This window comes from Macrotis lagotis, chromosome 2 (assembly GCF_037893015.1).
Source record: "Macrotis lagotis isolate mMagLag1 chromosome 2, bilby.v1.9.chrom.fasta, whole genome shotgun sequence".
NCBI classification, from domain to species: Eukaryota; Metazoa; Chordata; class Mammalia; order Peramelemorphia; family Peramelidae; genus Macrotis; species Macrotis lagotis.
The window spans coordinates 82,169,742-82,191,353 of NC_133659.1; positions in this window are offsets into that span (position 1 = coordinate 82,169,742).

The window sequence follows — 21,612 nt, forward strand, 5'->3', positions numbered from 1 at the left end:
AACTTCCATGGGTGGGGTAAGCCAGAGTATATAAAGAGGAATTGGAAACTGGGAAAGAGGAGTTGGATGGTACTGTATAGTAAGGCAGTTATTGAAGAGATGGAACAATCTGAAGAATAATTAGAGGTGGGAGTGCAATTAGCACTATAGCTGAAGACCTTTCACAATGGACTCACCACCAGTATGGAAAACAAGTCTCAAGGATAAAATCTAGGTAAGTTATGCCTACTGCTGGAGCAAAGGAAAACGTTAAAGTAAAACTAACAAAATTGTCACATTTAATAATATACACAACATTTTGTTTCCATGGTCCTATTCTTTATTAATAAGAATAAAGAAATATATTTCACAATCTATTTTCTGAGACCTTAAGTTGCTTATTTATTTTGCATTTGATTCATTTGGCTATTTTTAGTGCTTTTTTGGTTTATATCATTAAAATGATTACACATATTCTTCTCCTGGTTCTTTATTTGACATACTACAAAATTTCATGTACTTTCCAATATTTTTCTGAATTTGTCATTTTCATTCCTCTTGTGTAATGAAAAAATAAAATAAAAAGTATTCATTGAGCACGTTTTATATACTAGGCACTTTGCTAAGTTCTGTGAAATCAAATATAAAGGATTATAGAAATTGACCACAAAAATCTTATATTCTATTAGGGGAAGACAGAGAAGAATGTTTTGGCTTTAGAAATCATGAAGCAGGGGCAATTAATTGCCTTGAGCTTTCTTCTAGGAATTGATTTGATTAGAAGTGGTGGCATTACATGAAGGGATCCAGAAAGCAATGTGCTACTTTACTTTATTGTACTCCCAATTTGTTCACCCATTTTCTAACTCGACTTTGTGTTCATCCAAATCAAGATCAATATGGCTATGAATATTATATTATAGCTAAAACATATCTTCCTGTTTTTGACCTCTGTAGGTTATGTATTTTATTGATGAAGTTATGATGAATCTTGGTGATCACTGTTTCCCTTCCTAAATGAGTACAAACCAACACTTTATTTGCATGACCTAGAATTTTGCCAGCAACAAATTTCTTTCCCCCCCCTTTTCAAAAACCAGAATAACATTTCCCCTTCAGTTTTATTGTACTTACTTTTATCTTCTCTGAATTTTTTTTGATAAAGATTCAGTAATCACATCTGCCAGTTTTTTAGTTAAATACCCTAGGATATATTTATCTAGACCTAATGACTCCACTTCATTGAAGGCAGGCATATGCTTTCTTGTCACTTATTTTGGATTCTTTTCTTTCATTTCCAAAGCCCATTCTCCTCAGCAGAGAAAAAAGCAAATCAGAGTTGTTCTACATTCTTTTCCATCATAAATTGTTATCATATAGTCCACCTTACAAGTGTATCTATCACTTTTTTTGGTCTTCTTCTTGCTCCTACCATAGATTTTTTTTTTTTAGGTTTTTGCAAGGCAAATGGGGTTAAGTGGCTTGCCCATGGCCACACAGCTAGGTAATTATTGAGTGTCTGAGGCTGGATTTGAACCCAGGTACTCCTGACTCCAGGGCCCGTGCTTTATCCACTATGCCACCTAGCCACCCCACCTACCATAGATTTTTAAAAAACACTTAAAAATTAACTTTCACATTCATCACAATCCCAGCTTATTCTGAAATTTAGTAGTTTTCACATTCTTCTTGCTTGACTTTGCTACTCTTTTGCATTAGACCCAATTACATGCCCTTCCTTGTAATACCTATATATTTCTTTTTTAAGATCCAAGTTGATTAAAGAGGTCTCTGTGAATCCTCATTAGTCTGTACAGTTTTCTGTTTTTGCCCAATAGAATGAAGCTAATTATTGGGCTATATAATATTTTTTGAAAGCTGCTTATTACTTTTTAGAACTGTGTGTTTCTGAGAAACATTCTACAAATTGAATTCTTTATTATACTTTATATTCCCCGCTCTGCAGCATTGATCTGAGCTTTTGTTATATTGTGTATGTTGTCAGAGTTCTGTGCACCCATTAACAAGATATTGCAATTGAAGCACTTCCCTTCAGGGAAAGGGAAATATTCATGTTGTTACTCTTTAACTGTTGTACAAGCTTCCTCATTACTGAATCGGGTATTCAGAAAGCTAATGAGCTGTGCTAGAAATAATGCTGAACCTTCAGTTTCAAGGAAGAACATGAATATTGTGCAATTTTTTGAAGGGCAAACAAGGTTACTCTTACTTTTGTTGTTCAGTTGTTTTTCAGTTGCGTTCACATCTTTGTAACAGCCTTTGGGGTTTTCTTGGCAAAGATACTTGACTGATTTGCCATTTCCTTCTCCACCTGATTTTACAAGCGAGGAAACTGAGACAAACAGGGTTGAGTGAATTGCCCAGAGTCACACAGATATTAAGTGTCTGAGGTCATTTTGAATTCTGTTCTTTCTAACTCCAAGCTCAACACTTTATTCACTGCACCACCTAATTGCCCAATAATAACGTTTCTTCTTTTTGAGGGCAGTATTTTATTAGTATCTGTGTTCAAAACATGTTCCATTTGCATTTCAGTGCATTGGGGAATGAAAGCACTTGTTCATTCTTTATCTGCCAATATTGGGCAAAAATAAAAGCAATGATTCTAGTAGGCACTGGGTTATATTGATTTTTTGCATACCAGAACAAGAAAAAAATTAGGCTGATGGAAATTTAGTTTTGTTAGCATCCTTTTGCATTGACCTCATCTGCCCCTGAACCCACACTGCCTGACCTATTAAAACAGCAACGTTACCTAGCTGATGAAAACTGTTTCCAGAACGGAAGTAGGTGATGAATTGTTTAGGGCGATGTTGACCCGAACATACAAACAACATTAAGTTAATGCATTACTTCCTACTTATTAAGCCCAAACTCTTGGGCTGTTAAGGATTGATTGGCAGTCATCCACCAGGTGAACTGCTTAAAGGCAAATTATATGGCACATATTTGAGGAACCATGAATCACACAGTATTTTATATATAGAGGAAGAAATGAGGTGAAGATTGTGTCCCATTCCCTTCCCAAATCCTTCCTTCCCCCCCCATAACACTTAAGACAGATCAAACAGCAACCTGTCAAGTTACGTTTTAATGTGAGCAAAATGGAGATCATTGCCTTTCAGTTTACTCAAACTGAGCAATGTTAAGTTCTTTTTATGTTTCATTAAAATAAACAATGTCAGATTATAGTTTTCTTTCATTTTCTTTCTTTTCTCATAATTCCTCTCCAGTTTATACAGAATTGCTATTTGAACATATATGTCATATAATTTTTCAACAGATAGAGCATGAGACAATATGCTAATATTTTACATTTTATGCTATTTTTATGATTTTTTCTTTATAACACAAGTCTACTTTTTTAAAAGCATTTGACATTTTGTTAGGAGTTATCATTCTGTGGTTTGACTTGCTATATTTAAAAAAAATAGTAAGATAATTGAATAAATATTTCTAAAGCAAGTGAGTTACTTTTGTTTTTGTCATTGAAAAAGAAGACTATTTTTGGATCAAAAACTAAAATTTTCACAGGGATAACTTTTAAAAGTTTCTATTTTCTAATGTCCTCTTGAAGGAATATTCACTTGACAATTTTGGAAAAATCTGTAGATGATTATGAGATAAAATGATTCTAGATTTCACAGTCCTCTCCAGTTTTGATATTCACTGAACTTTTGAGTCTGAATTATCTTTCAATCTGTTTTATAAAATTGCAGCAGATTATTGGGTGACAGTAACAAGGCTGGTGATGTGACACCCCCTGCTGACCCATGAGAGAATGCCACACTATTACCATGTAGGACCTGGCTACTCTCAAAGACTTTTCATTCTGACCTCTATACCTACTGCCAATTTCTTCAACTAAACTGACTATTTCTTAGTTTTGCTTCATAATAAAGACTGAGATTAAAAGAAATATTTAGTTAAAGGACTCTGGACATATCTATCGATCTTGTTTTGCTAACAGCTATTGACATTGGACTTGCATTTTGCTTAGTTATGATGGTGGTTGGGTGCTTCATAGTGCAATCCTTTCTTTGGATAGGCAGCACACTACAATACTAACTTGTCTAATTGCAATATGAATGGATTCATATAAATGATGGAGAATCTAAGGTTGCTCAGTAAAATGAAGGCAAATCATGTTACCAGCCAGATATTCTGGATTAATAATAGTAGACCAAATTTATTCACTATTTACTAACTGGTGGGAACCTTCCCTGTGTCAATATATACATTTTTTTTCAGGTAGTTTACTGTCCACTGAGAAACTACAACTTGGGTGTAAAACTTTTTGTATTGATTTTCATATCATTCAGGAATGTGCCACTCAGGATATTATGCATCAGGGAAAGAAGCTAGTTTCATTTCCATGGAGACTAAGGAATTCCAGGAGGTGATTTATCACATATGACTCAAGTTCAACAAACACATCAATGAGAAAAAGTTTAAAGGCTTCTGTCATCTTGGCAAAAGTCTTCCCTATTCATGGTCCTGAAGAAAAGTTATAATTGACCTTTTTTTTTTTTTTTAGATTTTTGCAAGGCAAATGGGGTTAAGTGGCTTGCCCAAGACCACACAACTAGATAATTATTAAGTGTCTGAGGCCGGATTTGAACTCAGGTACTTCTGACTCCAGGGCCGGTGCTCTATCCACTGTGCAACCTAGCCACCCCTCTAATTGACTTTTGACCACAGAATGTAGAAAACTTGATTTTCAGAGGTCTTGGGTTCAAATGTCATCTGTCCTGATTACTATCTATATGACCTTGAGACTTTGGCATCAGTTTTTTATTTTGTATATTGAATTTATTATATTAGATGATTTCTCAGGTTCCTTTCAGCTCTAAATCGATGATTGTATGAATTTGATTTAAATTCTGACTCTGCAAATCTGTAGGACCTTGGACAAGTCATAAGCTTTCTGGTTTTTCTCTTTCCTCTTATAAAATGAGGTTGTTAGAATACCTGACCTCTAACCCTCCTGGCTGGCCCTAAATCTATGATCCTATAAACAATTTTTTTTCCTTAGATAAAAAGAGGAATTTTGCAGTAGGGCCCGGGGAGGACTGTTTATTCTTTTTTAAGATCATTTGTTTATGTAACATTTACTTCAGTGAATACTGGGTCTCTTATTCTCCTAGATTTAGGGAATGTTTACTTTATTATGTTTTATCAATACAGGCTTAAGGGATTTACTTTCATGTTTCTAGTTTTCTTAGTTTATTCAAGTTTTTATTTTCTTAGTTTATTCAATGTGAAGGGTGTATTCAACTCTCCACAATTCATACTTTCCCTTTGCATATGTAAATTCATTTTTAGGAGCATGATAAAGGATAGTAAATTCCATTTCAGAGGTGACCAAGTGTTCCTAAGGAAACTCTAATCTGGTTTTAGCTGCTCAGTTTGCTCTTGTTTGATTTTACAAAGTGTCCAATGGAGATAATTTGGGCAATGCTTTTGATAGATCTCTCTCTCTCTCTCTCTCTCTCTCTCTCTCTCTCTCTCTCTTTCAATACAAGGATGAAGTGGGTTGAAGTATGGGAAGATGGATGGAAGACAGATTGATATAAAAAAAATGAGTATAGTTTCTTTGTGGGGTGGAAGTGACACTTGACTTTCAAATGCCAAGCCAAGAGTTCTGGCTCTAAATTTGTTGGAATTTCAACTCCTACAGGTTCTACCAAGTTAGATTTCAGTATTGTCACAGAGGCAGGGTACATGTGCTGAGGAAAAACCTACAGGCAAGTAGGAACTGAAGGTGCCATGATCACAGGGTTGGTCAAGGTGATGAATGCTTTGGTCATGATCTCCTTTAGAATCAAGTTGGAATTTACAATGGAGGAGTTTGATGGAAGACCACAAGCAGAATTACTTCACAAAATAGCAAAAACCAGTGTAAGTTTATACTCAAGCCTGAGTAAAGTATGGCATGAAGACCATTTCAACCAAATGAAAGACGAATGCAAATTGTTGAGAGCATGAAATGCAGTAGAATGGGCAAGTCCCTTGGATTGGGCCATCAACATGCACATCTCAGATAAATATTTCAGACTAAAAATGATATTAGTCCAGAACCAAACAACATATTTTTTGATCATTTATCAATTGGGAAATGACTCTTATTTTGACTTTACTCAGTTCCCTATGTGTTTGAGAAATGAGACCTTTATCAGAGAAACTTTGTTCAAAATTTTTTCCAATGGTATTATTTTTAATTGTATTTTTTCTATATGATTTTCCTCATTCTATTTTCTTCCTCCTTTCATCCTGTTCCTTTTCAAAAGTGTTTTGCTTCTTACTACCCCCTTCCCCAATTTGTGCTACCTTCTCTTATTCCCTTCCTCTCCTACTTTTTTGTAGGGTAAGATAACTTTTTATATCTAATTGAATGTATATATTATTCCCTCTTTGAGTACCATATTCCCAAGTAGGGTTGTAAATAGTTTAAACTTGTCCATTGTTGTTTCCTTTTCCTGTTTATCTTTTTATGCTTCTCTTGAATCTTATATTTGAAAGTCAAATTTTTAATTCAGTTTTGGTCTTTTCATTGAGAATGCTCGAAAGGATATCCTATAGATATCTTTTTTTGTATGTAATTCTTTGTATATCTTTTCCCTCTCTCTTCTGTTCTCCTTGAGAGCAGGTACAGTCTTTTGCCTTTCTTAATAATGCCAGAGGGGCACATAGTAAGTGCTTATGTAATGCTGTTAGCCAATCAAATGATTGAGTATATAATTCAAGGGGTTTATCTAGATTATCTTTACTACATATACCACTTTAAGGTTTGCAAGGTACTTTACATATATTATCTAACCTTTAGAATAACCCTATGATATTGGTGCTATGGTTACATACATTTTACTGTTGAGGAAGCTGAGGCTCAGATCAGTTAAGTGATTAATCCAGGGTTCTAAAACTAATGTGTCTAATGTGATAGCAGAGCCCAAGTCTACCTAACTCTAAATCCAAGTCTATTCATTATTTGTGTAATATTTTCAAATGTTAATTAATTAATTATGACATTAATGTCATCCTAGAAATAGCCCCTATCCCTGAGAATTAACCACTCCATTTTTTGGAAATTATTCAGGTTAGGTATCATATCATAATTCCTCTCCAGGGTTTACACCTAACTCTTCAGATTTGCTCTATCACACTCCCATGAAGATCTCTCTCTCTCTTTCTCTCTCTCCCTTTCTCTCCCCCCTTGTTCTTTCTCTTCTCTCTCTCTAATAATAACAATAATAATAATAACAATGATAATAATAATTAGCATTTCTATAGACCTTTTTAATGTTTGCAAACTGCTTTTCAAATATGATATCCTTTGCTCCTCACAATAAGCTTGGGAGGACAGTTACTATTTAATAATAGTATTAATCCTCATCCACAGATGAAGAAACTGAGTTTCACAGAGGGTCAATGAGCCAGGAAGTATCTAGAGGAATTGAATCCAAATCTCCTTGGCTTCAGGTTCAGCATTCTATCCACTTGCTACCTAATTATCAATTATATTTATTTGCAGGCATGTTCTATTTCCCTAAGTGAATGTTAAGTTTTATGAGAACAAAGAGTGTTTCTTTGATGCTTTTGTATCTCCAGGGGCTATCATGGTATATTTTACAGAAAAGAAATTTAGGAAATCTTGGAATTGAATCTAAGTTGAATATTTTATTTCTGTCCCATCTCTAAAGGCAGAACCAGTTGAATCCCTCTTCCAAAGGACATTTTCATGTGTGTGTGTGTGTGTGTGTGTGTGTGTGTGTGTGTGTGTGTACATATGAATACTGCTGTCTTTTTATACTCTATACCTTATACCTGAAACTCTTCTATGGAATGGCTTTGAATCCCTTCCTGGGGAATCACTGTAGATTTTTCTTTAAAGCTATATAATACCTTCTATTCCACATCTTTCAATATTTCCCCCCCCCCTGCCATGCTACTGTCCTGAATCATATCTCACCAAGGCTCAGTGATACCTAGGAAGTCATCCCCATGTCACATTAAAATCTTAGCTTTTCTTTGTATTTTGTTCTCTTTGTATTTTGTGAATGATGATGTTTTTCTATTGTCTCCTGTCTCTTCCTTCTATAGATTCTTTTTTTAAAAATTTATTTATTTTAGGCAATGGGGTTAAGTGATTTGCCCAAGGTCACACAGCTAGGTAATTATTAAGTGTCTGAGGCCTTATTTGAATGCAAGTATTCCTGACTCCGGGGCCAGTGCTCTATCCACTGCATCACCTAGTTGCCCCTCCTCCCATAGATTCTTAGCCATTTTTTATGATTTTTTCTTTTTATGCCACTTCAGCTGCCCTTGAACATTCCTGGTTCAGGAGCACTATCTGTAGACATTTCTTCTTTTTTCCCCTTTAAAGACCTTTTAATCAAATCATTTTGTCTCTAAACAAATGCGTTCTGCCTAACTTTTGTCACATGGACTCATTTATGGGTCAAGAACTCTTTGCCTATAAAGTAAGGAGTCAAATTTCACTCTTTTACACTTAGATACTTAAGTTAAGGACTTGACCACTTGTTCATTCAGGATATTGTGTTTTCTATTCAGAGATTCTTATCTTTTTTGTCAACAGTGATGCAGATGTTACCTGCTTACTTCACTCTACTGCTTTTGTTTGGTCCTAATATAGCATGAATTAAGGCCCTTCCTCATTCTGTTAGTTCTGCAGAACATTCTTAAAATTTTGGGTCCAACAGCAGTGCTATAACTGGAGTGGGTGAGGTCAAGCTCTAACTCAGGGTGGGTAATTTAGAAGTCATTGGCAGTGCCTTCCTGTGGTCATTTCCTCTGCTGCTACCAGAGGAAGCAAAAGACCAAGGTCTTTCCTTCTTTGCTGCTTCTATCCCACTCAGTCTTCTGAGGAAAAAAAAAATCACCTCTCTAGAACAAGGGGTTGTGCTCTGTAGAATATTTGCTTCCGATACCTCAATTCAGGCTGTGTTATAACAGGTTTATTTCTGAAGAGGACCAGTCCTGAAAACCCAGGTTTGAGTCTAAGATTAGCTGATCACAAGAAGTGAGGAGGAAGGTGCTGATCCTGAGTGACTTTTTATGATCACCTGAATGACATGAGAAACAGCTGGATAAATTCAGAAATCCAACAAAGTTATTCAATGCCTGTATTAGGAAGGAAAGTCCTCTGATTTCTATGCATTTTCACTGCAGTGAAGAGGAAATAAAAAGTAGGTTTAAATGTAAAGAGAATAATGGCTCACATAGTGTGTAGAAAGTCTGTATTTCAAGAAATGGCTGATTTGGAAGAAATCTGTGTGTACAAGCAGTCATCTTCTTAAAGGTAAACTCTTGGAAGAGATCCAAATTTAAATCCTTACTTACCTCATCAATTGTAGTAGGTAAAATTTTTGCTCCTTAGTGAGCTTGTGATTGGAACAGAACACAAAACTCTCTCAATGTGACCTGAAATTGCTTAAAATTTTCCTCCCCGCCTTTGACTGTTATATCACACTGTTGACTCATTTCGAGCTTTGAGGCTACTAAAACACCCAGATCTTTTTCACATAATTTTCTTTTTATGAAGTCAATTTTTGGAATTGAAGCAGATGTGTGCTGGTCAGTCTTTAGCAACCAGCAACCAACTCTCTGGGGGAGGGGGGGGGAAAGCTCCACAAAGAACACTTTAAAATTTAATCTGTATTATTATCATTCCCCCCCATTACTTTCTTTAATCTAAAGAATTAAAAACAATAAAAAAATTGATTTGGAGCATTTGCTGAAGTATTAATGCTCATGCTACAAATTTAATAATTAATTCTCCATGACCTACCTATATTGAAGGTGTTCCAGGACATTAATGAATTCAAGTGTAAAATTGTCTTCTTATCCCTATTAACTTTTATGTTGTTTGGTTTGTCTCAATGTTCTGGCATGTCAGAATCTTTGAAAATTCTAGTTCTATCCTTTGGTATGCTAGCTATCACTTCTATAGATGATATCAACAAATTTGCCAAGCATGTCTTCAAAGCCTTCATCTACACAATTGAGTAAATTGTTTTAATAGCTCAGGGTAAAATACAGATGTGGGGAGGAGGAAAACGATTTTATTGGAGACCTTGTGAGTTTGATAACAAATCAGAAACAACTAAAGTTGCTATATCTAGCATTCAATTAGTTCAAAATCTATCTGATATTACATTATTTTAAATCCTGCATCTCTTTTCCTTAAGATAGTTTGAGAAGTTTTAGCAAATATAAATGCCTATGTAGAAGGTGTTAGAGATCTGCTTCTGTTAAGCCACCATGTATTTATAAAGACGTTACTACTTGCCAGATACTGTGCTAACCACTGGAGATACAGAGAAAGGCGAAAACACTCTCTGCCCTTACAGAGTTTACAATTAATGGAAGTGGAGATGACATGTAGAATAATGGTTCACATTTTGTATAGAAAGTCAGTTTTAAGAAATGCTTGGCTTGGAAGAAGCTCAAGCAGTCATCTTCTTAAAGGCAAGATCTTTAGAAGATCAGGGATGGAGAATAGACATGCAGACGACTATTTTGCAAAAATGATATGTACAAGATAAGTTAGAGATCATCACAGGTCATGTGGAATGGAAATGCCTTGTTCCCCTAGTTGGAGCTTGAGGTGATGTTCTGTGGCTGATTCTGGTCTGCTAACCATGTGAAATGGGATACAATCAAAGGGCAGTAGTTAGCTAGGCCCAGTCTTTTGTTTCTGGTTCTTTCTAGTCTTTCTAGGCTTTGGAGAAGGTGAAGAATAAGCCTTTAGCAGGGGGAGAAAGATCTCAAGTCTTAATCTTCTTAATAGGACTTCCAAATGAAACCAAAAGTATATGATACCAATGTTGTTCTTCTAGGACTTTATTGTCCATGGTTGTGATCTCATGAACTTCATAAAAGTCAGGAGAGTAACCAGCTAGAAGGAGGAGCAGAATCTATGTTGTGATTTGACAGAATCCAGATGTTGAGTTGGGAAGCTTCAAGTCCTTTGCCTCTGGTCAAGTTCCTTCAGGAGCAAAGATTCATATTCATCCATCAATTGACCAAGATGCACCTGGAAGTGAATTTAGTAGCATCTAACCTAGGCAGAAATTGCATTAAATCTGAGACCCCCTTTCCCCAGGGAATGGAGTGATATAGAAGAGAATAGGTTTCCAGAGTTTTAAAAAAGTGTATAATTTCTCTGATTGCTATATCTTTGAAGTCAACACTCCTTTGTAGAAACTAAGTGATAAACATTGGTTGAAATGGTAGGGAATTGATATTGTTTGGCATGTCTAAGAAAGCCACAGGCAGGAGGACTTAAAATTCAATAAATATAGCAAATTTTTAGGAGTGAATTAATTAAATGTTTGACCAAATATAGCCTACAAATGATGTTATGATTAAATTACCCTGGGTAGAAAACTCCTGAGGTAAATGGAAGTAGGGCCCTAATCACAATTAAAAGTGAGGTGGCTAATCCCTCCAAAATATGGACTTCCATATTGCTTGGTTTGTGTAGTTCTATCTTTGCAATTCCACAGAGGTGCCCCTAGAATTCTAAGAGAGAAGACGTAGGCAGTCTTCTGGGTTAGTGAGCACAGACCCTCACTACAAAATTCTTTGCTAAAATCTTAGTAAATAATTGCCACTAATTTGACAATCTTGTGAAATATGGAATTATGGCTAGCTTGTTGTGAGGTATATTGGCTCTTTGGAATCACTGCTTCCTTTTTAAATGTTCATAAACCATCCTGTCAAGGATTCTATCTAGAATGAAGCCATCAAATGATTTCAAATTCATAAGCATAGAATATGCAAAATTCATTTTCTTTTATGTTTGGAAAGTGGGATATTTGCTTTTCTCCAGAACTGTGGTTACTTTCCTGTTTAATCTAGCTGAAAGACTAATCTTCACTGAGTGCACACATACTATTATTTACCTATAGTAGAAAGAGAAAGAAGGCACAGACCCTGCAGTTCCTGAACATGGCCATCTTTTCTCATCCCTGATGAAATGGAGGTCCTTTTTGTTTGTGTGTGTGTTTCTTCTCAGCTAGCTCATATCAACATTATCTGTTACTAGACTTATCAGTTATTTTTGAGAATATAGGAATCTATTGTTCTATTGTGTAGATAGGAATCTATCTAGGTTGAATTATTCGGTTGAATTATTTATATGCAAAGGTTTCTTTTCCCAATATTAGGAATCCACAAACATCAATGACCCTCTAATGTCCTAAGTGCCCTTTGTAGAAGTAGGAGTCTCATTAAATAGATATATTGGAACAACATTGTTAGGAAAAAATCTAAACTTCTGGTGAATCTCATTCCAAGTGGATGGACTAGGTTTAAATTAGGAGTCTAAGAGACCAAAACAAACTGTGTGAAGGAATTGTTTCAGGAAGGTTCTAGTCCACAGGACCAGCCTGAGTGACTATGAGGTGGGTCTTTGGCGAATGGGTTGGGTTTGGGCAAAGTGTGGTGAGGGCATGAGAAGTGAAGCAAATTGAGGAAGAGAAAACTTGTCTAGAACCAGAATTAGATTAAAGTTTATTTATGCACAGGTGGGGTAAGTAGATGCACTTGAGTGGAGAAGAGTATGGTAACAGAAAGTCAAGCAGTTGCTGATATCTGAGAAATCTGAATTTTATATTTTAGGAAGAGAATCATATGTTAGGGAGATCCTATGTATTCTTAAGTGATATAATAAATGAAGGTGTTGGTGGGGACAGTTCTAGTAGCTGTATTTACCAAGAATTAGGGTAAGAAGAATTAGATTAGTAATAATTTAGAATGAGGGACTGAATTTAGGAGTCATTGACAGATCTTGCAATACTTTGGGATGGATAGAAACAAGGAAGCTGAACATAAGAGTTAATTAAACTAGGATTAAATTAGTTAATTAGTTAATATATTAGTTAAAATAGGAAACTACCAGATGGTGTCTTGGAATAAAGTCCTTCCAATGCTTGTTCTCTTTCTGCCCTCCACTAGCAGTGGTCCTAAGCTAATATCCAGGGTTCTCTGCTTCTCTTCCCCCAAAGGAATGCCTTCCTATCTCTATTCAACAAAGGGGACTTTCTCAATCTGAGGTCCTTGCCCAGTAGAGGAAAAACTCTCCTGGTTACAATTACCATATGGGAATCTATTTTAGTAACCCAGCTATGAAATAATGAAGGCTTATTTCCTTAGTCACCACTAGAATAGCTGTGGAAGACAAAGGTGGAAAGAATGCAAAGGTGGAAGAATGGAAAGGAGGAAGAATGGCAGATCCTCCCTGGATACAGGGACTGAAGGAAAGAAATGAATTTTAAAAGCAATTTTCGAATTATGAGCCTGTAGGAGGGGGAGGGTGGTGGCTGTTGGTTCTTCAGAGAGTAATATGAATTCAAGAAAGGATGTTAGTTTGTGACAGAAGATGATGAATTCACTTTTCAATGATTTAAATGTCAGGTCATGATGATATATTTGAGAATTATGGTACAGATAAATACCATTCAGTTGAGGTCAAGCCTCTCTGGGACTCACTTTGCTCATCTGTAAAATTAGGATATGTAGAATAAGTTTCTACCACTATCATAAATTTAAGATATTTCCCCCCCTTAATTTAGTATGCTATAATGGATATGATACTAGATTTATAATCTGGAAAAAGATAGCTCAAATCTTGCTTCATTGATTTGATGTGTGAGCTTGGGCAAGGTGTCTGTACCTCAGTTTCTTTCTTTATAAAATAAGGGGGTTGGGCTCAATAGCCTCTCAGGTTCTTTTCAATTCTGTCTGTAGACCTATGCTTGAAGATTGATAGTGATTTTCCTATCTGTTCATAAATATGTGCTTTAAATATTGTATCTAATACGCAGTCTTATTATCCACATTTGTGAGTGTCTCTTCACTGCAACATCCCTTTAAAAACAGCCACCTGGTCTCTGACTGAAGACAAAGCTATTCTGTTGGTTCTTGTGGTTTTCTAGCAATCCAGAACTATGCTGCATCATATGATAAGTTGTTTCTTTTGTTTATTCTACTCTTATTGTTGTTGTGGTTGTTCAGCCATGTCCAACTCTTTGTGACCCCATTTGGGGTTTTCTTGGCAAAAGTAGTGTTGTTGCCATTTCCTTCTCTGGCTCATTTTGTAGATGAGGAAACAAAGGCAAACAGTTAAATGACTAGCCCCAGGTTACCCAGTTAATAAGTGTCTGAAGTCACATAAATCTTCAGTCAGGACTCTCACTAGTGCTCCACCTGTCTCAGGTATCTGAGGTCACATTTGAACTCAGGTCTTCCTGACTCCAAATACCCAGAATTCTATCCATTGTTCCACCTAGCTGCCCTATTTTACTCTTAGTTCTCCTATTTCAGTTAACTCTTCAGCTGCCCAGCAAAATTGTGTGGGAAATATTGCTTATCGTTTATGCTAATGATCTGGTCTTGTCCCACAATTTCCAAGGCAGGGATACCTTGTGGATAAAAATGATAGTTAAATCATGATAATTCAGTAGGAAAATCAAAAGACTGATTTCTAGGGTATAAAATTCAAATTAGCTTTATATTTAAATATATTATGAATGGAACCAAGGAAGTATTGGGAAAGTCCAAAGTTTTTCTTTTGATAGTTATGGACATAAAAAGCGATGATGAGGCTAAGAAACTGACATCCATAGAGAAGGAACCAGAGAGTAAATGCCAAGTGGTGGTGGACACAGAACAAAGAAGAGGTGATGTGGCTTTGGATATAAAGGATAGTATACTTATTTTTACATCTACAAAATGGGAGGAAATTAAAAGTTAGAAATTCAGTGTTGGGTTAAAAGAAGGCTGTATCTTTTTGGTAACATTTTGTCATTATTAAAAATGGCCTTCTTATTTACTCTGCCAGAACCTGATGGAATCTGACATCTGTTTGTCATGTGCCATTAAACAAGTTCATATAGGACATTAGAGATAATTTTCTGGTGGGAAAAGGGAATAAACCTATTTTTATATATCACCTATTGTATCCTAAGCACTTTATGTCTCATTTGATTTTCATAAAATGAAGCAAGTAGAGGTTAGATGACATGCCCACCATGACACAGCTAACAAATGTCTAAAGCTGCATTTAAACCTAGGTCTTCTGGACTCTAGGTCCAGTACTACAGTGCAATCTAGAAGCTTTTAGGCTCCCTCCTTTCTTTCTTATAAATATTTGAATTTATGGTAAGGAAGATAATGGCTCTGAAAACCTTCCCTCCCCTTTCCTTCTCTTCACTTCCCTTCCTTCTTTTCCCTTTGAAAGATTGATATAGTAGACTGTACTGAGATATACTGGATAACTCTATAAGTTGTTGAGAAAGTGCTAATCTTTATTGACTGAGGGAATTTCTTCTCTAGGGAGTTCCCTGTATCAGTGGAATCATAGGTCCAGTGCCTTGTCTAATCAATAGCATTTTCTAAATAGTTAAATGCAAGGCACTTGAGAAGATACAAGGGGAAAAAACAGTTCCTTCCCTCAGAGTGCTTACATTCTAATGGAAGATAAGAAGACTCCTCATATATTAAAAGGATATATTCTTGACATTTTAATGGCATTGGCCCCTTTGATAATTTGATGAAGCCCGTGGACCTTTCAGAAAAATGTTTTAAATACACAAAATAAAATGCATGGGATTACAAAGAAAACCGAAATTGTATTGAAATGAAGATTTTTTTTTCCTTCTGTCCAAGATTCCCCACCCTAAATTCTGTGAAGCCAGGTTAGGAATTCCTATTCTAGACTTATTATCCTGACTTATAACTTATTTTATATAAGTAAGTAAAATTCAATATAGTTTCACATACTTCCTTACAAAAATAAATTACTACAATCTAGTGTTGAGTTAGAGCCAAATGATGATAGTGGTTTATTTGTTGGGGGAAGGGTTGCTGCTTTCTTTAGACTTTTCCTGTATGGAATGGTTTCTGGAGCACTGTAAATAATCCTAAACAAAGTTTTGTTTCACTATTTAATTCTGATTAGTCATTGCATATTTTTTTTAAGAATGTAGAAAAGCAGACTTATAATAGGAACAGAAACTATCAACCTCATTCTATTTTAAGCAATTCATTGACTTGTGGTATTTATCTAAAGAAAATATCCATAAAATAAAATTCCATGGCATGTACAAATCTAAGATGAAACTATTTATCAAAATTAAGCCAGAGTTTGTATCTGTGAAGAAAACATAATCAACTTTATGCATTGCTCTTTATAGTCTTTTTTTTTTAAATCTGTGGGAGCATTGGAATGCCAAGAAGAGGAAGAAGTTAAGAAAGCAAAAATCTTCCTTTCTGAATATTTAACTGGATTTTTTGATTGCCAACAGCTCATCTTTTGGGAAAAGTGCCACATGAAGAAAACATAAAGTAGTTAACATTACCAAGGATATGCTAAGGAAAATAAGTCATTAACATTTAATCTTTTTTGAGGATCTATAGTTTCATTAGTATGTATACTCCCTTCACCAACACTGATTGCAAATATTTATGGCTTAACAGACAGTCTTTATGCATGATCATGACTGAAAGATATCAGCTCCAAAATTTTTACCATATAATAGGGATTTTGGAGATTATAGAATCATAAATTTAGAATTGGAAGGGAATTTAGAGGTTATTTTATTTTATTTTTTTTACAGAGAATGGAACTGAGTTTCAGAGGGACTAAATAATATCCCCAAGTAGACACAAAGACAGGATGTGAACCTAGACCAATCCGTTTTCACTCCACAATAGTGCCTGATTATCATGTTTGTGATGATGAAACTTGCCAACTTGCCTAGATTTATTCCTTGGACTCCTACCATCCAGAAAGTCTACAGAAAATCCCATCCTTCATTCAGCTCTCATATGTGTTCCAGCTTGTTCATTAACTATACAGTTGTTGATCATAATCTTTTAGTATTCATTTTTTTTTCTTTTGTCTTAGGACTTTTAAACTTGTCTCTCATTCTCATAATGACTTTGATTTTGCTTATCACGCATTTATTTCGAATGTCATTATCTATGCATTAGCTTCTCTCTTCCTTATTCCCACTTCTTGGTGAGGCAACTCAATCTGTGAAGACCCCATCTTCAATCCTTCTATTCCCTTGTCCTATTAGAGATCATTCCTTGTCAAGCCCAAATTCTGGATTACTTCCATTATCTTCTACTTTTGTTCCTGTTCCTGCACTGTGGAATGAAACTGGAAGAAATAAAAAATCCTGTTGACTGGGTCCACAACAGATATGTATTATTTGATTGCAATGGGTCATTCTAGCAACATAAACATTCTGTTCTAGCTAATTCATCTGCAATTTTTATTAACAGCTGCTATTCAAAATTTCATGATATTTCACCTTGATTTCTCCTTTTCTGCACTTATATAGCTATATTCTTTTTGTCTGTCCTAATGTAAAAACTTTATTACTAGTACTTTTGATCAAGTCTCTACTATTCCAATCCATTCTTCAGCTTAACTGCCTAGGAGACTTTTTTCTTTTTTTAAAATTGATATTATTTATTTGATTTTCTGACAACATGCAATGGTAGTTTGTACCAATTATTTTTTTGGTAAGGTTTTGAGTTTTATATTTTTCTCCTTCCTCTTTCTTCCCTCCAGTATTCCTGACACAAAACACTCTAAAATAGGCTCTACATTTATAACCATACTACATATAGATCCATATTTATCATGCTGTGAAAGAAAAAAATCAAATCCAAATGGAAGAAAAAAAACACTGGAGAAAAAAATGACAATACAAAAGACAGCTCTTAAAAATTCAGGATTGTAAGTTTTGGCCTTCATTTAAACTTCAGAGTTTCTTCTCTGGATATGGATGGTATTTTCCTTCACAAGTATTTTAGAATTGTCTTTAATTATTTTACTGACGAAATGAACAAATTCATCATGAACATAGTTGATCTGATGACATTATTGTTGTTGTGTATAATGTTCTGGTTCTGTTTATTTTACTCAGCATCAGTTCATAAGTCTTTCCAGATTTTTCTGAAGTCCTGGTCCTCATGATTTCTTAAAGAACAATAGTGTTCCATCACAATCATATATCATAATTTGTTTAGCCTTTCAGTTTGAACATGTGTTACTCTTACTCACTGATCTCTAGTGGTTGGTTCCCTATGATCTATAAGTCCAACTATGAAATCCTCTATTTATCATTTAAAGCTTTTCTTAAGTTGACTTCTTACCTTTACAGTCTTCTCATATTTTATGATCCTTGCCGGGTACTCTATAGTCCAGGTGCACCTATCTACTAGCATCTCCTCCAGCATGATATGTCATCTGCTATCTCTATGCCTTAGCACTGCCTTGCCTCAGCACTAGAATGTTCTGCCTTCTTATCAATGGAATTTTATTTCCCTGTCTTCCTTCAACAGTTAATTCAAAGCCTTCATGTAGAAGACCTTACCCATGGAGCTACACCATATGTAACAAACTTGAATATTTTTAGTCATTTACATGTTGTCTCCTTTAGAAAGTAGGTTTCTTTAGAGAGCAGTATTTTATTTATTCTTTTTTTTAATTCTTTTTTTATATCCCTAGGTCTTGACACAGTTCTCTTTTGGTCTGAATCTTTGTGACCCCATATGGGATTTTCTTGGCAAAGATAATGGAGTGCATTGCCATTTCCTTCTCTGGTTCATTTTACAGATGAGGAACTAAAGCAGAGTTAAATGACTTGCCCAGAGTCAAATAGCTAGTTAATGTGTGAGGTCAGATTTAAAACTCAAAAAGATGAGTTCCTGACTTTGCATCCTGCACTCCATCCATTATGGCCAGTTACCTTCCCTAGTTAATACTTAATAAATGCTTTCTGCTTACTAGAAGATCTACCTTCAATCTACCATTAATCTTATGCTCAAAGATTTTTCTGGTCAGACAAAAGGTTTTGTTTTGTTTTGCTGGTATAACTTCAATAATTTCTTTCAAAGCCTGGCCCCCAAGAAGAGTTGAGGAAAAAGGCACCTTTCCCCCCTTTTTTGAAGACTCTGGGGTTTGGAATATTGCATATACTATAAGACATGTTTGATACGTTGGCTATTTTTTCTAAAAATTTTTCCTCTTTCTTTTTTATTCTTTGTTTTGAAGAATGTATGGATGATCAAGAGAGAAGATAGGGATGTATTTGGAAATGAAGGTAATGTAAATAAAAAAGCCATTAATATAAAATAAGATTTTAAAAGGTGGCATATTCTATAATATAAAATTCGAATGAGATGTTGGGGGAGAATTGAATATTGCTAACGTGAAGAGTACCACCAGCAACTTATCCACCTCTAGCACACTAAATTTAAGGCTTTGGATGTTAAATAAACCAGTACTTGATTTCTTCTTTAATTCTCCTTATGGTATGTTGTAGAATTAGAGCTTTATTATATCAATAACCTGTTTTGGCAAAAATTTGAATTTGATAAAATTCATCTTCAGTGCCATCTAAATTTGCATCCTCTTCTCCAATTTGATGTCCCTGAGATTAATTCTCAGTCTACTCCCATGGCTTTCCTATGCTGTGGAGTAATATGCAGATCAACCTTTAGATCAACCCATGATTTTGATCTTTTTCATTCCTCTACTCAACAAAGAATTTTTTTTTAGATTTTTCAAGGCAATGGGGTTAAGTGGCTTGCCCAAGGCCACATGGCTAGGTAATTATTAAGTGTCTGAGGTTGGATTTGAACCCAGGTACTCCTGACTGCAAGGCCGGTCTATCCACTGCGCCACCTAGTCTCCCCAACAAAGATTATTAATAATCCTTGGTCCTACCACCACAAGTGCACTGGTCTCTGATCTTGTTTTAGTGAATGGTAGTTAATAGCCCTAGGTTTTCCCATATACAAAATGGGGGAAATACTGTCACCTATCTATGGTTTTGCAGTGAGGATCAAATGTTTTGTGAACCCTAAAACTCCATATAAGTAGCAGATATCATTTTCCAGTTCAATTTAGTCTTCACTCAAACACATTAGGAGCCAAGGAACTGACTTATAACTGGTTATCTACTCTCTATTTCAGGATACTGCTCTTCATCTCCTACAACCAGTATTAAGTGTATACTTCAGCTTTCTCCCTAATTACATGCTTTATTATATTGTTAATTCACTGTTTAACATCTATATATCTTAGGGAAGGCATTATATAATTGCAATGCTGACAACAATAATCATTCATATTTTTATTGTGCTATAAGGTTTGTAAAATACTATTATTCTGTTAAAAGAACTACTGTAGGTGTAATAAGGGACTGGCTATTGGGGACCCATTTCTGGGAACCTGTTCAACAGGTTCCTCCTGTTGCCAATTTACATGGGAGTTTTGCTGAGCCTGCTCAGAAAGTATGTGGAGGGCCCCAGATCCCCAGTTCAGAGCACTTGCAGAAATTCTGCAATTGTTTCCTGTTTGTTTATTGAGTGGTGAAGAAAGATCTTTTGATTGGTTACTGAGCTAAAACAGAATATTCATACAAAGAATACTAATTAGTCAAATAAACCAGCTTTTTTTGGCAGCACTTAAGCCTCCAGAGAGAATTCTGACACTTTTCTACCTATTAATTTTCTGTCTCTATCATGTTTTACTCTTCTGCTTAGGTGAATGAGTTTAGGGATGAAATGGCCTCTCAACCAATGCTGTTAAAACAGAAATAGAAATAATATGTGCAGATCCTTACATAAAGATTCTGGTGGGCTGTAAAGTTACTTAGATTTGATATGAATTATTCTATGTTATATATGTATTGTTATACATAAATATATAATCTATTAAATTAAATTTATTTTGTTAAATATTTACTATTTTATTTATTATTTAATAAAGCTTAAATTATTTTCTGTTTTATTTACTTTTATTTAATAAAATTTAAATTAATTATTTAATATTTTGTTAAATATTTACATTTGAATCTGGCTTGGGTAGCATCCAAAGTGTTATAGAGTTCACTGACCAGATTTCTGATGACTGTTGATGCTATACAAATTTGTGACAATTTGGGAGCTTTGAAAGAGCCTCTTGAGGACCAGGAACTTGATTCTCTTCCAGAGTTTGCAAATAGCTATGCCCAGTGAGGATCACAGCCATTTTGGAGTAACCTGACAGGTCTATCCTGCAGGCAGCTAAGGTACCAGCAACTTGAGAGTCAATTTTCTTGGAAGTTATGGGCTAATCAGAATGGACATCAGTAGGACAAAGTTTGGTGGCAGCCTCTTAAAGATGAGCCCATTCTCCACAGGGATTGAGGTGGAAAATTAGGGGGAATTTTTTTCCTTTGGTTCATGCTAAATTTTCTTAGCAATTATCCTGTTTTAAGAATTAATTGGTTTTAATGATTTATTGAAGGTATTGAGAAATTATTACTGATTAAGATATTGGGCACCCAATCACTAGCAATGATATTAGGGGCCTAAGTCAGAATGGAAGTCAGAATGCAGAATAGCATTAAAAAGATAATCCAACCTCTTGAGGTTGCTCCTAGAATCCTTAGGTGGAAATGTAGCTGAGCTCTGGATACCCAGTCTTCCCGAGCAAGGAGAGTTGGGTTTGGGAAAATAAGTTCAGAGCTTATAAGGACTATATACGTTTCTTGAAGAGTGAGGTGGTAGGAGCAGCTAAGT